Raw genomic sequence first — 18,478 nt, 5'->3', positions numbered from 1 at the left:
ATAGACCGATCTCCCGATAAAGGGTCTGAAGGCCATAAAAGCTTTATTTATTACCCGATTTCCTTGAAATTTGAAACCGTGAGTAGGTTAAGGCCTCCCAACATTCGACTTAAATATGGTTCAGATCGGTCTAAATTTATATATAGCTAACATATAGACCGATCTGCCGATAAGGGGGGTTCGGCCGGGCCGAACTTAATGCCTTTTTATACCCTCCACCATAAGATGGGGGTATACTAATTTCGTCATTCTGATTGTAACTACTCGAAATATTCGTCTGAGACCCCATAAAGTATATGGCCATATCGGTCCATAACCTGATATAGCTGCCATATAAACCGATCTTGGGTCTTGACTTCTTGAGCCTCTAGAGTGCGCAATTCTCATCCGATTGGAATAAAATTTTGCACGACGTGTTTTGTTACGATATCCAACAACTGTGCCAAGTATTGTTCAAATCGGTTCATAACCTGATATAGCTGCCATATAAACCGATCATGGGTCTTGACTTCTTGAGCCTCTATAGAGCGCAATTCTTATCCGATTGAAATGAAATTTTGCACATAGTGTTTTGATATCACTTTCAACAACTGTGCAAAGTATGGTCCTAATCGGTTCATAACCTGATATAGCTGTCATATAAACCGATCTTGGGTCTTGACTTCTTGAGCCTCTATAGAGCGCAATTCTTATCCGATTGGAATGAAATTTTGCACATAGTGTTTTGATATCACTTTCAACAACTGTGCAAAGTATGGTCCAAATCGGTCTATAACCTGATATAGCTGCCATATAAACCGATCTTGGGTATTGACTTCTTGAGCCTCTAGAGAGCGCAATTCTCATCCGATTTGGCACAAATTTTGTACAACGGCTGCTCCCATGGCCTTCAACATACGTGTGCAATATGGTCAGAACCGATCTAAAGCTTGATTCAGCTCCCATATAAACCGATCTCCCGATTTCGCTTCTAGAGCCCCGAATCGGACTATAACTTGATGTAGCTGTTCTTCCGTCCTTATTCATTATACTTTGTTTGCCTAAAAACAGATACATCGCAAAGAACTCGACAGATGCGACCATGGTGGAGGGTATATAAGATTCGGCTCGGCCGAACTTTGCACGCTCTTACTTGTTTAGTACTTGTTTAATTTGAGCTCCGTCAACTTAATTTCTTTGGATTTATTCTTAAGGACCACAGCCTGATATTAAACGCTCTCAAGGTTTTTGCCGCCAAAGTGCAGGCTCTACTTCTTCCGATAAATTGTGCTTACCATGTACTTCTTCATCCGAGCAGTTTTTTTGTATGTAGCCTTGTGGATTCCGGACTGACATGGGGTTGGGATTTCAACGCCCTAAGCGTTCCTACTCGGACGACAGCTTTGAGCTCGTAACAAGGCGCTTCGCAATGACTGTTGGGTTACGCTTCCTTTTTATACCCTCCACCATAGGATGGGGGTATATTAATTTCGTCATTCTGTTTGCTTTAAGTCGACCTAACCATGTTCGTCCGTCTGGCAGTCCATCTGTCCGTCCTTCTGCTGGGCGTCTGTCTGTCGAAAGCACGCTAACTTTCGAAGGCGTAAAGCTAGGCGCTTGAAATTTTGTACAAATACTTTTTATAAGTGTAGGTCAGTTGGGATTGTGAATGGGCCAAATCGGTCCATGTTTTGATATAGCTGCCATATAAACCAATCTTGGGTCTTGACTTCTTGAGCCTCTAGAGGGCGCAATTCATAACCGATTCGGCTGTAATTTTGCACGTAGTGTTTCAGTATCACTTTCAACAACTCCGCTTAGTATGGTTCAAATCGCTTCATAACTTGGTATAGCTGCCATATAAACCGATCTTGGATCTTGACTTCTTGAGCCGCTAGAGGGCGCAATTCTCATCCAATTTGGCTGAAATTTTGCACCAGATGTTTCGTTTCGACTTTCAACAACTGTGCGTAGTATAGCGCAAATCGGTCCATAACCTGATATAGCTGCCATATAAACCCATCTGGGATCTTGTCTCCTTGAGCCTCTAGAGGGCGGAATTCTCATCCGATTTTGCAAACATTTTGTACAATGGCTTCTCCCATAACGTTCAACATACGTGTCCAAAATGGTATGAATCGATCTATAGCATGAATCGATCTTGAACTCCCCTATAAATCGAACTCCCGATTTTGCTTCTTGAACTCAATACAAGGCGCAATTCTTATCCGAATGGACTGAAATATTACACAATGACTTCTACAATGTGCAACATTCAATTCATTTATGGTCCGAATAGGACTATAATTTGCTAAAGCTCCAATAGCATAACAGTTCTTATCCGCGCAAAGAACTCGACAAATGCTATCCATGCTGGAGGGTATTTATGATTCGGCCCGGCTGAACTTGGCACGCTCTTACTTGTTCTCGATGATGTTGCATTGTAATCCTCCCAAAGGACCATCTGTCCGTCTGTCCGTCCGCCAGTCCGTCCGTCTTTCCGCCCGTCTGCCCATCGGTCTGTCTGTTGAAATCACGCTACAGTCTCTAAAATTAGATATATTGAGCTGAAACATTGCACAAATTATTTTTTGTCCATAAGCAGATTAAGTTTGAAGATGGGCTATATCGGACTATATCTTGATATAGCCCCCATATAAACCGATCCTCCGATTTAGGGTCTTAAGCCAATAAATGCCACATTTGTTATCCGATTTTGCTGAAATTTGGGACAGTGATTTGTGTTAGGCCCTTCAACATCCTTCGTCAATTTGGCTCAGATCGGTTCAGATTTGGATATAGCTGCCATATAGACCGATCCTCCGATTTAGAGTCTTAAGCCAATAAATGCCACATTTGTTATCCGATTTTGCTGAAATTTGGGACAGTGATTTATGTTAGGCCCTTCAACATCCTTCGTCAATTTGGCTCAGATCGGTTCAGATTTGGATATAGCTGTCATAGAGACCGATCCTCCGATAAAGGGTCTTGGGTCCATAAAACCAAATTTTTGATCTGATTTTGCTTAAATTTGGGACATTGAGTTGTGTTTGGCCCTTCGACATCCTTCGTCTATTTGGCTCAGATCGGTCCAGATTTGGATATAGCTGCCATATAGACCGATCCTCCGATTTAGAGTCCTATTCCCATAAAAAACACATTTATTATCCGATTTTGCTGAAATTTGGGACAAAGGGTTGTGCTTGGCCCTTCGACATTTTTCTTTAATTTGACTCAGATCGGTCCAGATTTGGATATAGCTGCCATATAGACCGATCCTCCAATAGACCTCCAATTTAGGGTCTAAGGCCATAAAAGCCACTTTTGTTATCCGATCTTGCTGAAATTTGGGACAGTAAGTTGTCTTAGGCCCTTCAACATCCTTCGTCAATTTGGCCCAGATCGGTTCAGATTTAGATATAGCTGCCATATAGACCAATTCTCCGATTTAGGGCCTTAGGCCCATAAAGTCCATATTTATTATCCGATTTTGATGAAATTTGGGACAGTGAGTTTTGTTAGATCATTCGACATCCTTCGTCAATATGGCTTAGATTGGTGCAGATTTAGATATAGCTGCCATATAGACCGATCCTTCAATTTAGGGTCTGAGGCCCATAAAAGCCACATTCAATATCCGATTTCGCTGAAATTTGGGACAGTGAGCTGTGTTAGGCCCTACGACATCATTCGTCAATTTGGCCCAGATCTGTCCAGATTTGGATATAGCTGCCATATAGACCGATCTCTCGGTTTTAGGGTTTGGGGCCATAAAAAGCGCATTTATTGTCCGATGTTGTCGAAATTTGGGACAAAGAGTTAAGTTAAGCCCCTCCACATATTTCTGTAATATGGTCTAGATCGATCAAGATTTGCATATAGCTGCCATATAGACCGATCTCTCGATTTGAAGTCTTGGTGCATAAAAGGCGCATTTTTAATCCGATTGCACTGAAATTTGACACACTGACTTATATTATGATTTTCGACATCCGTGTCGTATATAGTTCAGATCGGTTTATTATACCCACCACCGAAGGATGGGGGTATATTCATTTTGCCATTCCGTTTGCAACACATCGAAATATCTATTTCCGACCCTATAAAGATATATATTCTTGATCAGCGTAAAAATCTAAGACGATCTAGCCATGTTCGTCCGTCTGTCCGTCTGTCTGTTGAAATCACGCTACAGTCTTTAAAAATAGAGATATTGAGCTGAAATTTTGCACAGATTCTTTTTTTGTCCATAAGCAGGTTAAGTTCGAAGATGGGCTATATCGGACTATATCTTGATATAGCCCCCATATAGACCGATCCTCCGATTTAGGGTCTTAGGCCCATAAAAGCCACATTTATTATCCGATTTTGTTGAAATTTGGGACAGTGAGTTGTGTTAGGCCCTTCGACATCCTTTGTTAATTTGGCTCAGATCGGTCCAGATTTGGATATAGCTGCCATATAGACCGATCCTCCGATTTAGGGTCTAAGGCCCATAAAAGCCACATTTATTATCCGATTTCGCTGAAATTTGGGACAGTAAGTTGTCTTAAGCCCCTTGACTTGATTCTTTAATTTGGTCGAGATCGGTTCAGATTTGGATATAGCTGCCATATAGATCGATCCTCCGATTTACGGTGTAAGGCCCATAATAGCCACATTCATTATCCGATTTTGCTGAAATTTGGGATAGTGAGATGTGTTAGGCCCTTTGACATATTTCGTCAATTTGGTCCTGATCGGTTCAAATTTGGATATAGCTGCCATATAGACCGATTTCTTGATTTATGGTTTTGGGCCCATAAAATGCTCATTTATTGTCCGATGTCCCCGAAATTTGGAACAGTGAGTTTGGTTAAGCCCCTTGACATACTTCTGCAATATCGCACAGATCGGTCCAGATTTGGATATAGCTGCCATATAGACCGATTTCTAGGATTTAGGTTTTGGGGCCATTAAAGACGCATTTATTGTCCGATGTCGCTGAAATTTGAGACAGTGAGTTTGGTTAGGCTTTACGACGTCCTTCTTCAATTTTGCCCAGATCAGTCCAGATTTGAATATAGCTGCCATATAGACCGATCTCTGGATTTAAGCTTTAGGGCCCATAAAAGAGGCATTTATTGTCCGATTTCGCCGAAATTTGGGACAGTGCTTAGTGTTAGGCTTTTCGTCATGTTTATGCAACTTGGCCCAAATCGGTCCAGATTTGGATATAGCTGCCATGTAGACCGATATCTCGATTTAATGTCTTGGCCCCATAAAAGGCGCATTTATAGTCCGATTTCACTGAAATTTGACACAGTGACTTATGTTCGACTTTTCGACATCCGTGTCGTATATAGTTCAGATCGGTATGAGGTATATGAGTATAAAGTATGACATTTTCACCGAATTTTGATGAAAGTTGGTTTACATATATACCCGAGGTGGTGGGTATCCAAAGTTCGGCCTGGCCGAACTTAACGCCTTTTTACTTGTTATTACTAGTTTAATTTGAGCTCAGTCAACTTAATTTCTTTGGATTTATTCTTGAGGACCACAGCCTGATATTAAACGCTCTCAAGGTTTTTGCCGTCAAAGTGCAGGCTCTACTTCTCCGGATAAATTGGGCTTACCATGTACTTCATCACCCGAGCAGTTTCTTTGTATGTAGCCTTGGGGATTCCTGACTGACATGAGTTTTTGGTTTTGGGCCCATAAAAGGCGCATTTACTGTCCCATGTCGCTTAAATTTGATACAGTGAGTTGTGGTAGGCTCGTCGACGTCCTTCTTCAATTTGGCCCAGATCGGTTCAGATTTGAATATAATGGTCATATAGACCGATGTTTCTATTTAAGGTTTTAGACCCATAAAAGGCGCATGTATTGTCCAATTTCGCTGAAATTTGGGACAGTGAGTTGTGTTAGGCCCTTTGACATCCTTCGTCAATTTGGGTGAGATCGGTTTAGATTTGGATATAGCTACCATGAAGACCAATATCTCGATTTAAAATCTTGGCTCCATAAAAAGCGCATTTATAATCCGATTTCACTGAAATTTGACACAGTGACTTATATTCGGCTTTTCGACATCCGTGTCGTATATGGTTCAGATCGGTTTATTTTTAGATATAGCTATTGTACTTATTAGTATTTGGTTCAAATCGGAACTGCTATCGGACATAAGGTATGCATTTTTCACCGGATTTTGATGAAGGGTGGTTAACATATATACCCGAGGTGCTGGGTATCTAAAGTTCGGTCCGGCCAAACTTAGCACGCAAATACTTGTTTCAGATAACAAGTAAAATCATATTGACTTAGTTCCTAACGGCTCCATCTGAAACGCTATACAGTCACACCACTGTGCCAAATGTGTTACCTTTTCTACACTCTCAGCTTCCCAGTGCGTATCGCAAACATAAGTTTTTATGGCATTAATGTTCGTTTATCTAAAATGTTTTCGATTATAGTCACAGCCATTGCCATTGCATCCCTTATCCTTGGCCACTATCTAGTGTTCAAAGTTTCATTGAAGTCGATTTTTTGTGACATTTTTTTTTCAATTTCTTTGCACAGAGTGACTGTCATCGCATCGTAGATGGCTTATCGTTTTGTGTTTAAAGTGTTAAATTTTATTGTTTCCTTTTGAAAGGACCCTTCTCCCCACCCCCACAGCCATATTGTTGTTCTCCGTGGTATACAAGAAAATTGGGACAATTGCGTCATATCTCCTTTTTTGGTGCTGTTGTTTTAAAGTGCTTAGTTAGACAATAACTTGGTCTAAGTTTAGCCAAATAAAACAGTGGAGAGCGGCAGCAGCAGCAGCAGCATAGAAAGTTTTCTGTTGACTGTTTTATGATAATTTGAAAGATTTGTTGGAGCCAATGTTGTATTCGTCAGTATTTCAAAATTTGGCCAATTTGAAGAAAAGTTCAACAACTTTTTTTCATCATTTCTCTGATAAAAAGTAAATACCAAAGTTAGTTTGTTTGGTTGCAGTTGCCTGGACGACAGACGACATCCCAGAGTAATTTGGTTGCTTAAGATAGGAATAAAACTAAAAATGCGTCACTTTAAGAAAAGTCGAAAACAATTAAACGTTAAAAATTTAAACAAAATTTTGGGAGATTTTGTCAAGCTAAGAAGTGAAAATTGATATGGCCCAAAGGTGGAAAAATTCAGCCTGCACGAGGAATGTCCAATACTGGATTGATGCTGAACGAATTTGACGCGCAAAAGAGGGCAGCTAGCAGCAACAGATTTCAACAACTTGATATTCACAAGTCTTCCTGCTTGTCTCCTGATCAAATTATAAGAAACCAACCCCACCACTCCATGAGAATTGGGTTCAAAAGTTATCCAAAAGGAAGAATTCCGTTGTATTATTCCTTATCCCTGATGACAGCTCAGCATGTATATGTATCGCCATTTCGCCAATTGTAGAACAACAATGCAGCAGGAGACGAACTTTTCTCAGCAGAACTATTTAAGACCTGGAGTAAAAAGCTGGTCTGCCCAATCTGGCATTAAGATCGCATACCCGATGATGGAAACCTAAGCATACCATGCCCCTTATACAAGTCAACGACATAATTGGGTCTTATCATTGAGGCGTTAGAGGTGGTCCAGATCGGACCATATTTGGATATGGCTGCCATAAAGACCTATCTGCCGATTGAAGGACTTTAGCCCATTAAAGAAGCACTTATTACCCCATTGCATTGAAATTAGAAAGATTGAGTTATATGATAAAATCTTTTGAGATCTTGTCTATTTCGGTCCACTTCAGACCTATATAGGCCGACTTACGACTAAGGATCTTAATCCTTTGACAAGTAAAAAGTAAAAAGGCGTTAAGTTCGGCCAGGACGAACTTTGGATACCCATCATCTCGGGTATATATTTAAACCACCTTTCGTCAAAATCCGGTGAAAAATACATACTTTATGCCCCATAGCAGCTGTTTCGAAATATGTTCCGACTTGGACCAAAATAAATAAACCGATCTGAACCATATACGACAAGGATGTCGAGAAACCTAACATAAGTCATTGAGTCAAATTTCTAAAAAATCGGATTATAAATGAGCATTTTATGGGGCCAAGACTTTAAATCGAGATATCGGTCTATATGGCAGCTATATCCAAATCTGGACCGATTTGGGCCAAGCTGTAGAAAAATGCCCAATGCCGGCGAAATCGCACAATAAATGCGCCTTTTATGGATCTAAAACCTTAAATCGAGAGATCGGTCTATATGACAGCTATTCAAATCTGGACCGATCTGGGTAAAAATGAAGAAGGACATCGAAAAGCCTAACTTAACTCAATGTCTCAAATTTAGCGACATCAGACAATAAATGCGAATTATATGTCACCAAAACCTAAAACCGAGAGATCGGTCTATATGGCATCTTTATTCAAATCTGGATCGATCTGTGCCATATTGCAGAAGTATGTCAAGGGGCTTGACCTAACTCAATGTCCCAAATTTGAGCGAAATTGGACAATAAATGCGCCTTTTATGGGCCTAAAACCTTGACTCTGGAGATCGGTCCATATGGCAGCTATATCCAAATCTGAACAGATCTGAGCCAAATTAAAGAAGAATTTTGGAAAGCCTAACACAACTCACTTTCCTAAATTTCGGCGATATTGAACATTAAATGCGTCTTTTAGGGCCCCAAGACCTTAAATCGAAAGATCGGTCTATATGGCAGCTATATCCAAATCTGGACCTATTTGTGTCATATTCCAGGAAAATGTCACTGTCCCAAAATTCGGCGACATCGGACAATAGATGTGTCTTCTATGGGCTTTAACCCCAAATCGGCGGATCGGTCTGTATGGCAGCTATATCGAAATGTGGACTAATCCGGACCAAATTGAAGAACGATGTCGGAGGGCCTAACGCAACACATTGCCCCAAATTTTGGCAAAATCGGACAAAAAATGTGGCTTTTATGGGCCAAAGACCCTAAATCGGCGGATCGGTCTATACGGCAACTATATCGAAATCTGGACCGATCCGGGCCAAATTAACGTAGAATGTCGAAGGGCCTAACATAACTCACCGTCCCAAAATTTCAGCAAAATCGGATTATCAATGTGGCTTTTATGGGCATTACACCCAAAATCTTCGGATCGGTCTATATGGCAGCTATCTTCCAATCTGACCCTAAATCGGCGGATCAGTCTATACGGCAGCTATAACCAAATCTCGACCGATCTGGGCCAAATTAACGTAGAATGTCGAAGGGCCTAACATAACTCACTTTCCCAAATTTCAGCAAAATCGGATAATAAATGTCTTTTATCGGCCTAAGACCCTAAATCGGAGGGACGGTCTGTATGGTAGTAATAATCAAATCTGGACCGATTTGGACGAAATTGAAGAAAGACTTCGAAGGGCCTAACGCAACTCACTGTCCCAAATTTCAGCAAAATCGGACAATAAATGTGCCTTTTATGGGCCCAAGACCTTATATCGAGCGATCGGTCTAAATGGCAGCTATATCCAAATCTGGACCCATCTGGGCCAAATGGAAAAAGGATGTCGGCTGGCCTAACAGAGATGTCGAGGGGCCTAACTTAACACACTGTCCTAAATTTCGGCATCGAACAGTAAATGCGCCTTTTATGAGACCAAAACCTTAAATCGAGAGATCGGTCTATATGGCAGTTATATCCAAATCTGGACCGACCCGCGCCATATTGAAGAAAAAACCAAGTGGCCTGGCACAACTCACAGCCCCAAAGTTAAGCAAAATCAGATTAATAATGTGGCTTTTATGGCCCTAAGACCCTAAATCGGCAGATCGCTCTATATGGCAGCTATATCCAAATCTGAACCGATCTGTGCCAAATTGAAGAAGGAAATCGTCTGGCCTAACATGTGGATTGGCCTAACAAAGATGTCGAAGGAACTAATGTAACTCAGTGTCAAACCAAACTAAACATAAAAGAAATTTTCAGCTGGTAAAAAAGAACGTCTGCGAAAAAAATTGTTGCCAGATTGTAAAACACACGCCTAGGAAAACATAGATGTGGCAAAATATTCATTTTGGCAATTATATTTACCTCTCACTCTTGTAATTGGCATTAGTCAACAATTTAACAGCTTCTCCTGTACATAATGGGATAAGCTCTGAATTTTGCAATCACATTAGTTATTCCTGAATGAAGATTAAGAAAAATATGGTTAATTTGCAAGAAAATTTGTTCAACAGTCCACACGTGTATTAGCACCCTTGTTTGCCTCTTCGGTGGCTTAATCGGCCACATGAATTCCATTTTGGGAATGCTTAGTAATTTATTTTCATTCAACTGTGCATAAAAAGTTGTTCTTTCTCTCTAGTCTTTGTATTTTGTAATTTCTTTTTATGAGGGCCATTTGTTTAGCGTTCAGTGTTTATAACAGCGACTACGAAAGCGTTTCAAAATTTTGTTTTGGATTTATTTATGTTAGACAAAAAATATTTTTTTTTTTATTTTTGCTTGGAAAGCAGCAAAAAAATAAAAGGAAAGCACAACACTCAACGCAATAACAATATAAAAGCCCGTAATGCTTCATATTTCATAGGAACCGGAAGCGAATTACCTTAAAGTGAATTCAACGCCGACTGTGATGGGAACACCTGATACTGCAGCGCCAGAAGGAAGTTGGAACATAAAAAAGTCAGATGCTGCGAATTCGAAAACATAAACAACACAAACAAACTAAGTAAACAAAATCGCAATAATAATGTGGCAAATTATGAGAGATGGCAAATGAAACAAACAACAAGTAAAAGCGTGCTAAGTTCGGCCGGGCCGAATCTTATATACCCTCCACCATGGATCGCATTTGTCGAATTCTTTTCCCGGCATCTCTTCTTAGGCTAAAAAGGATATAAGAAAAGAGTTGCTCTGCTATTAAAACGATATCAAGATATAATCCGGTACGGACCACAATTCAATTATATGTTGTGCAAAATGTCAGCCATTTCGAATAAGAATTGCTCCCTTTGGGGGCTTAAGACGTAAAATAGAGAGATCGATTTATATGGGAGCTATATCAGGTTATGAACCGATTTGAACCATCCTAAACACAGTTGTTGGATATCATAAGAAAACACGTCGTGCAAAATTTCATTCAAATCGGTTAAGAATTGCGCCCTCTAGAGGCTCAAGTAGTCAAGATCCCAAGATCGGTTTATATGACAGCTATATCAGGTTATGAACCGATTTGAACCTTATTTGACAGAGTTGTTGAAAGTAAGAATAAAATACGTCATGCAAAATTTCAGCTAAATCGGATAGGAATGGCGCCCTCTAGAGGCTCCAGAAGTCAAGTCCCCATATCTGTTTATATGACAGCTATGTCAGGTTATTAACCGATTTGAACCATACTTGGCACAGTTGTTGGATATCATAACGAATTGTGCCCTCTAGAGGCTCAAGTAGTCAAGACCCAAGATCGGTTTATATGACAGCTATATCAGGTTATAAACCGATTTGAACCATCCTAGGCACAGTTTTTGGATATCACAACAAAACACGTCGTGCAAAATTTCATTCAAATCGGATAATAATTGCGCCCTCTAGAGGCTCAAGAAGTCAAAACCCAAGATCGGTTTATATGGCAGCTATATCAAAACATGCACCGATATGGCCCATTTACAATCCCAACCTACTCTAATAAGAAGTATTTGTGCAAAATTTCAAGCGGCCAGCTTTACTCCTTCGACAGTTAGTGTGCTTTCGACACGGACAGACGGACGGACGGACATGGCTATATCGACATAAAATGTCACGACGATCAAGAATTTACATGCTTTATGGGGTCTTAGAAGCTTAATTCCCGTATTTGCAAACAGAATGACAAAATTAGTATACCCCCATCCTATGGTGGAGGGTATAAATAATGGGTTGCCCAAAAAGTAATTGCGGATTTTTCAAATAGTCGGCGTTGACAAATTTTTTCACAGCTTGTGACTCTGTAATTGCATTCTTTCTTTTGTCAGCTATCAGCTGTTACTTTTAGCTTGCTTTAGAAAAAAAGTGTAAAAAAAGTATATTTGATTAAATTTCATTCTAAGTTTTATTAAAAATGCATTTACTCTCTTTTAAAAAATCCGCAATTACTTTTTGGGTAACCCAATACAACAAATAATACGAATTTATTATGCCATTGCCTTTGCTTTATTTCCGTGAATCACAGATTCCGGTGTCTGTCCACTATTAACAGGGCGCAAAGCATTTGAAATTTTTGTTTGAAAAATTCCACGAAATGAAATTCGTTAACAAATTTTGAAAATCCCAATTTTTCAAGAAAGGGCTTTTAAGTTTCCGATTCATTCGATTCGGGGTAAAATGGTTCCTTATGCATTTTATAGACGACCCCTCAAAGTTTTCCTCCACTTTTGTCGTTATTTGTAGTTCGTAAAGGGCAACATGTAGGTACTCCTGAAAAATACACATTGTTCGTAATTGCTTTCCTAATTAAAGCTAAGAAAATATGAGCGTCGTCTTTTGTCTGTCCTTTCATAAACCGTCTAATTAATGGCTACCTTTTGCGCTTCTCTAGGGCTCGTGCAGGTAATTTATTTATTTTTGCCTCCCATAACATTACAAATTTAGAGATTAACACTTCATTAAGTTCCACTGCAAACAGGCGAAAGTACGAAAAAGTGCAACACAAAATATTATGGATAAAAAAAAAAATTATTTATTAACTTTTCTTCCCTCCAAAGTGGGAAATAAAGAGCACAATTTACAACTTAACCCAATTAAGTTATGAAACTTTAAATTACAGAGGAGGAGACTAACATTTTTGATTCAACGCGCTGATAAGCTGGGCAAGTAAATTAACCAGTTGAAAATAAATAAATGGAGGCCACCCTTTAGGGGGTGTTTTGGTGAGGGGGTGATTCCCTAAATACATGGTCCTAAATTTGGATATCAAATTCGTATTCTACTCCCAAATACCTTTATTTGAGCCGCATATTGCGATGGTCAGTCAAAAATTGCTGTTTGTGGTTTATTTTGGGAAAGGGTTAGACCCCCAGAAAATTGGTCCCGAAAGTGGGTATCAATTTTTGCTCTACCCCCAAATTCCTATCATTTAAGCCCCACATAGACTTGGTTGGCAAATATGCCCGATTTAGGGATGTTTTGGGGAGTGGGGTCATCCCCCAAACACTAAGCCCTGATAATGTATCAGCAACGTGCTCTGTTCTCATATAAAGGGTGATTTTTTGAGGTTAGGATTTTCATGCATTTGTATTTGACAGATCACGTGGGATTTCAGACATGGTGTCAAAGAGAAAGATGCTCAGTATGCTTTGACATTTCATCATGAATAGACTTACTAACGAGCAACGCTTGCAAATCATTGAATTTTATTACCAAAATCAGTGTTCGGTTCGAAATGTGTTCAAATTTTGACAAATTTTGTTCAGCGATGAGGCTCATTTCTGGTTGAATGGCTACGTAAATAAGCAAAATTGCCGCATTTGGAGTGAAGGGCAACCAAAAGCCGTTCAAGAACTGCCCATGCATCCCCATACTGCCATTGGCCTCAAAATTGGATATCAAATTCGCTTTCTAATCTCAAATACCATTCAATTAAACCCCTTATTGAAAAAGTCAACAAATATGTCCGGTTTAGGGTATGGGCCCTAAAAACTATGAATATCGAGCTCCACTGTCTTGAAGACCCAAATTGTCTTGGTGAGCAAATGCGTTCTACTTGGGGGTTGTTATGGTGGTGGGATGTCTCCTAGACAACTGGCCCCGAATGTTGATGTCAAATTCTTGGTCTACTCCAAAATACCCTTCATTTGAGCCCCATTTTTCCATAGTCGGCAAACATGGCCAGTTTGGGGGGTGTTTTGGGGGATGGGGCGGCAGTTCAGTAACTTGGTTTTGAAAATATATCTCAGATTCGTGTTCCACTCTCAAATACCTTTTATTTGAGCCTCATATTGCAATGGTCAGCAAATACTCCCTATTTGGGTGGTGTTATGGGGGGGTGGGGTGGCCCCGTAGACACTTTTCCCGAACATTGATATCAGATTCGTGCTTTACTTCCATTTGAGCCCCATATTGCTATGGTCGTGAATTTGTCTTCTTTGGGGGATGTTCTCGGGGATATTTTGTTTACCAATCTGACGAAATTGCTGGCTTATGAATAAATACAACGCTCTTCCCGCTAAATGCCATAATAGACGGGGATAAGATAAGCGGCTTGGTAAGCATTTTTCTCCAAAATAGGCGTGAAAATCAACTTAGGGCATAAACCCTATTTTATCGTTGTGAATATATTTCTACATACATTTTTTTTTTATACCCTACACCATAGGATGGAGGTATACTAATTTCGTTATTCTGTTTGTAACTACTCGAAATATGCGTCTGAGACCCCATAAGGTATATATATTCCTGATCGTCGCGGCATTTTATGTCGATCTAGCCATGTCTGTCCGTCTGTCCGTCCGTCTGTCCGTCCGTCTGTCTTTCGAAAGCACGCTAACTTCCGAAGGAGTAAAGCTAGCCGTTTGAAATTTTGCACAAGTACTTTTTATTAGTGTAGGTCGTATTGGTATTGTAAATGGGCCATATCGGTCCATGTTTTGATATAGCTGCCATATAAACCGATCTGGGGTCTTGACTTCTTGAGCCTCTAAAGGGCCCAATTCTTACCCGATTGGAATGAAATTTTGCACGATGTGTTCTGTTATGATATGCAATAACTGCGCCAAGTATGGTTCAAATCGCACCATAACCTGATATAGCTGTCATATAAACCGATCTTGGGTCTTGACTTCTTGAGCCTCTAGAGGGCGCAATTCTAATCCGATTGGAATGAAATTTTGCACGACGTGTTTTGCTATGACTTCCAACAACTGTGCTAATTTAAGTTCAAATCGGTCAATAATCTGATTTAGCTGCCATATAAACCGATCTGGGATCTTTTCTTCTTGAGCCTCTAGAGGGCGCAATTATTATCCGACAGGATTCGAATTATTATCCAATTTGCTTGAAATTTTGTACGACGGATCCTCGAATGACCATCAACATATGTGTTTGTTATGGTCTGAATCGGTTTATAGCCTGATACAACTCCCATATAAATCGATCTCTCTATTTTACTTCTTGAGCCCCCAAAGGGCGCATTTCTTATTCGAATTGGCTGACATTTTACACAGGTCTCCAACATGTAACTTAACTGTGGTCCGTATCGTTCCATATTTTGATATCGCTCTAATAGCAGAGCAAATCTTTTCTTATATCCTCTTTTGCCTAAGAAGAGATGCCGGGAAAAGAATTCGACAAATGCCATCCATGGTGGAGGGTATATAAGATTCGGCCTGGCCGAACTTAACACGCTTTTGTTTGTTTTTGTTTTAACATTGAGCTAAAGTACACCGGCAATCTTTAATATAAGACCAGTTATATTTTTTAAAAAAAATCCAAAACAAAACCAATAAGGAAAGGCAAAAGTTGGGCAGTGCCGACTATATAATACCCTACACCACCGAGTATACGTAATACTTTTAATAAATAGCACTTATATCCAAATTTAGTAAGACTTTACTTTAGCATACCTATTGAAATATCGAATAGGGCGTTAAGCGATTTTCTTACGATGGTATAAAAATTATGGCTTTTACAGCCTTAAAAGTCGAAAAGCATAAAAGATGTATAGAGGAGTTTTATCTAAATCGATTATGATGAAATTTTTCTTACATATTGGGATGTCAATTAAACCATCTCATGAAAATTTTTTTAGAGATCGGACCAAAATTGTGGCTTCTACAGCCTTAAAAGGCCATATCGGATGAAAAATATATATGGGAGCTATATCTAAATCTGGACCGATTTTCATGGAACTTTGCACACATATGAGAACGTTGAATAAAACGGCCCATGCGATATTTTGTAAAGACCGGACCATAATTGTGGCTTCTACAGCCTTAAAAGGCCATATCGGATGAGAGATATACATGGGAGCTATATATAAATCTGATCCGATTATAATGAAACTTTGCACACATATTGGGACGTCGCAAAAAGCATTTCATGCCAAATTTTCTAAAGTTCGGGGCAAAATTGTGCCTTCTACAGCCTTTATATTGGGTTGCCCAAAAAGTAATTGCGGATTTTTTTAAAAGAAAGTAAATGCATTTTTAATAAAACTTGGAATGAACTTTAATCAAATATACTTTTTTTTACACTTTTTTTCTAAAGCAAGCTAAAAGTAACAGCTGATAACTGACAGAACAAAGAATGCAATTAGAGAGTCACAAGCTGTAAAAAAAATTGTCAACGCCGACTATATGAAAAATCCGCAATTACTTTTTGGGCAACCCATATAATGCCCTGTACCACAGTGGTGGATATTGTAAACATCGTTATGGGGTTTAAAGTTTGTGAGTATGTTTTTGACATCTTTTCGTTTTGAAATATTTCTGAATGACTTATTTAGAGGTATATCAATGATCACAATTCCAAGAAGTCCCCGGCTTTTCCTTATTTGATGCATTTTGTGCAACAATATCCGAGGATATTGCTAAACGCAGATTCCACTTTCAATATTTGAGCTCATAACCACTACAGCTGTGGTTACTTCGACGGACTTTTCTGCAGGCTGGGGAATCAATTCATACTTTATCTATGCTTCTCTTCACAATTGCTTCAACAGCAAGCCACAAGAATTTGGCTCCATCACAATTGGCTCAGTGCATATTGAGTTGTGGCTCTTCCACTTTCGATGTTGCAACTCAAACGAACCGCACAATTTGTAGAGCAAATTAGTGCAATTATTGAAATAGCCAAGCAGAAGGATATTGGCAAGTAATGCCTCACCCTCACCCCAAAAACCAAAATGGGAAACTGAAACTACAATAATTTTGATGTTGCTTGCAAAACGATAGGAGGCGTCTTATGAAGCCTATTGAAGTAATGTTGAAAACAAATTTCTGTTTACCTAATACTCCAATAGCAAAGTTTTAAGTGGTTGCAATAACCTAAAGGACTTTGTGAGCTAGAAAATCACCAAGGAGTTTTGGGTGGCCTTATCTTGGCAGGCTCTTACTTAACCTCCACAATGGAGGGCATTTGTCAGGTTCTTTGCGCGGAAAGGTAAATAGGGGCCAACGTAGCTCAGAGGATAGCATGTCCGCCTCTGGCGTTGAACGTCTGGGTTGTAGTCCCGGCGAAAACATCAGAAACAAGTAAGAGTGTGCTAAATTCGTCCAGGCCGAATCATATATACCCTCCACCATGGATCGCACATGTCGAGTTCTTTGTCGAGGACTGCCGCCTCAGTGTACGTGTTCGTCCTATTTTTTCGTCATGGGAGAGGCACATACCGGAGTGCCTGCTCCGCACGCTTCTGGTTCGTGCCGGGATTGAAAAGAACCCCGGACCCTGATTCTGTTCGGTTCGCCAGAACCGCCTTCATTATCGGTCGGTGTCGGTCATTTCCGATCTTCCCCTGGCCTCACTTCACTACGGGAGTATAGTCATACTGGTTATGTCGCAAGGTGCTGTGCGAACATAGCCAGCAGTGGGTCACAAGCGTCGTCGCCGTTGCCTTCTGCGTCCTCGTCGTCGGACTGGCAAGCCGTCATCTCTTTGGGGTCAGACCACCTCCCCATAATTCTCACCATCGACCGACCACTCGACTTCATAACCTCTGAGCGCCGGACGTTTATCAATCATAAGAAGGCCGATTGCGCTGGCTTCAGAGAGTATATCAATCGCCGCTTCAGTGAACTGCTACCCCCCTCTGAAGTGCTTGTGGCCGAGAGGTAATTCCGAGACATCATTAACGCAGCAGCCGCTCCCTTTATACCAGCCGGTCGAATACCCCAAGTGTGGCCCAATTTCCCGGCGCAAGCAGTGGTACACGCAGATGAGCGTGATGGGATTCGTGCTATGGACCTCGCTAACCCCAGAATCAGCGAGCTGAATCTGGAAATAAACAGGGTAGTCAACGAACATAAGCGGAATTTGTGGCTGGAACACTTGGAGCAATGTAACCTAGGCACCGGTGTAGGCAAATTGTGGTCTACTGTTAAGTGACTCTCGAATCCCGGTGGACGGGATGACAGGACCTCAGTTACTTTTGGTGAAAAAACCGTGACTGATCCGAAGAGATGTGCCGGGTTGTTCAACCGTCAATTTATTGTGCATCCCGAGAGAGACAGGGCAAGGAGGAGAGCCATTCGCCATATTCGTGGTCTCCGAGCCGATGAACAGCCATCACAGCCATTACAGTGGGTGAAGTTACGAATGTCCAATCATCTAAGGCGTTGGGCCCCGACGGAATCTTTACATTGATGTTGAAGAATCTAAATTCACCTGGAGTTGAGTACCTTACCACTGTCCTCAACCTGTCTTTGAACACTCTTATAGTTCCCGATGTCTGGAAAATGGGCAGAGTGATCCCGCCACTGAAGCCTGGAAAAGACCCGAGTTTGGGGGAGTCGTACAGACTGATCTCCCTTCTCTCACCAGTGGCAAAG

The sequence above is a fragment of the Stomoxys calcitrans genome, chromosome 1 (assembly GCF_963082655.1).
Source record: "Stomoxys calcitrans chromosome 1, idStoCalc2.1, whole genome shotgun sequence".
Classification (NCBI taxonomy): domain Eukaryota; kingdom Metazoa; phylum Arthropoda; class Insecta; order Diptera; family Muscidae; genus Stomoxys; species Stomoxys calcitrans.
This window is presented reverse-complemented; position numbering follows the sequence as displayed.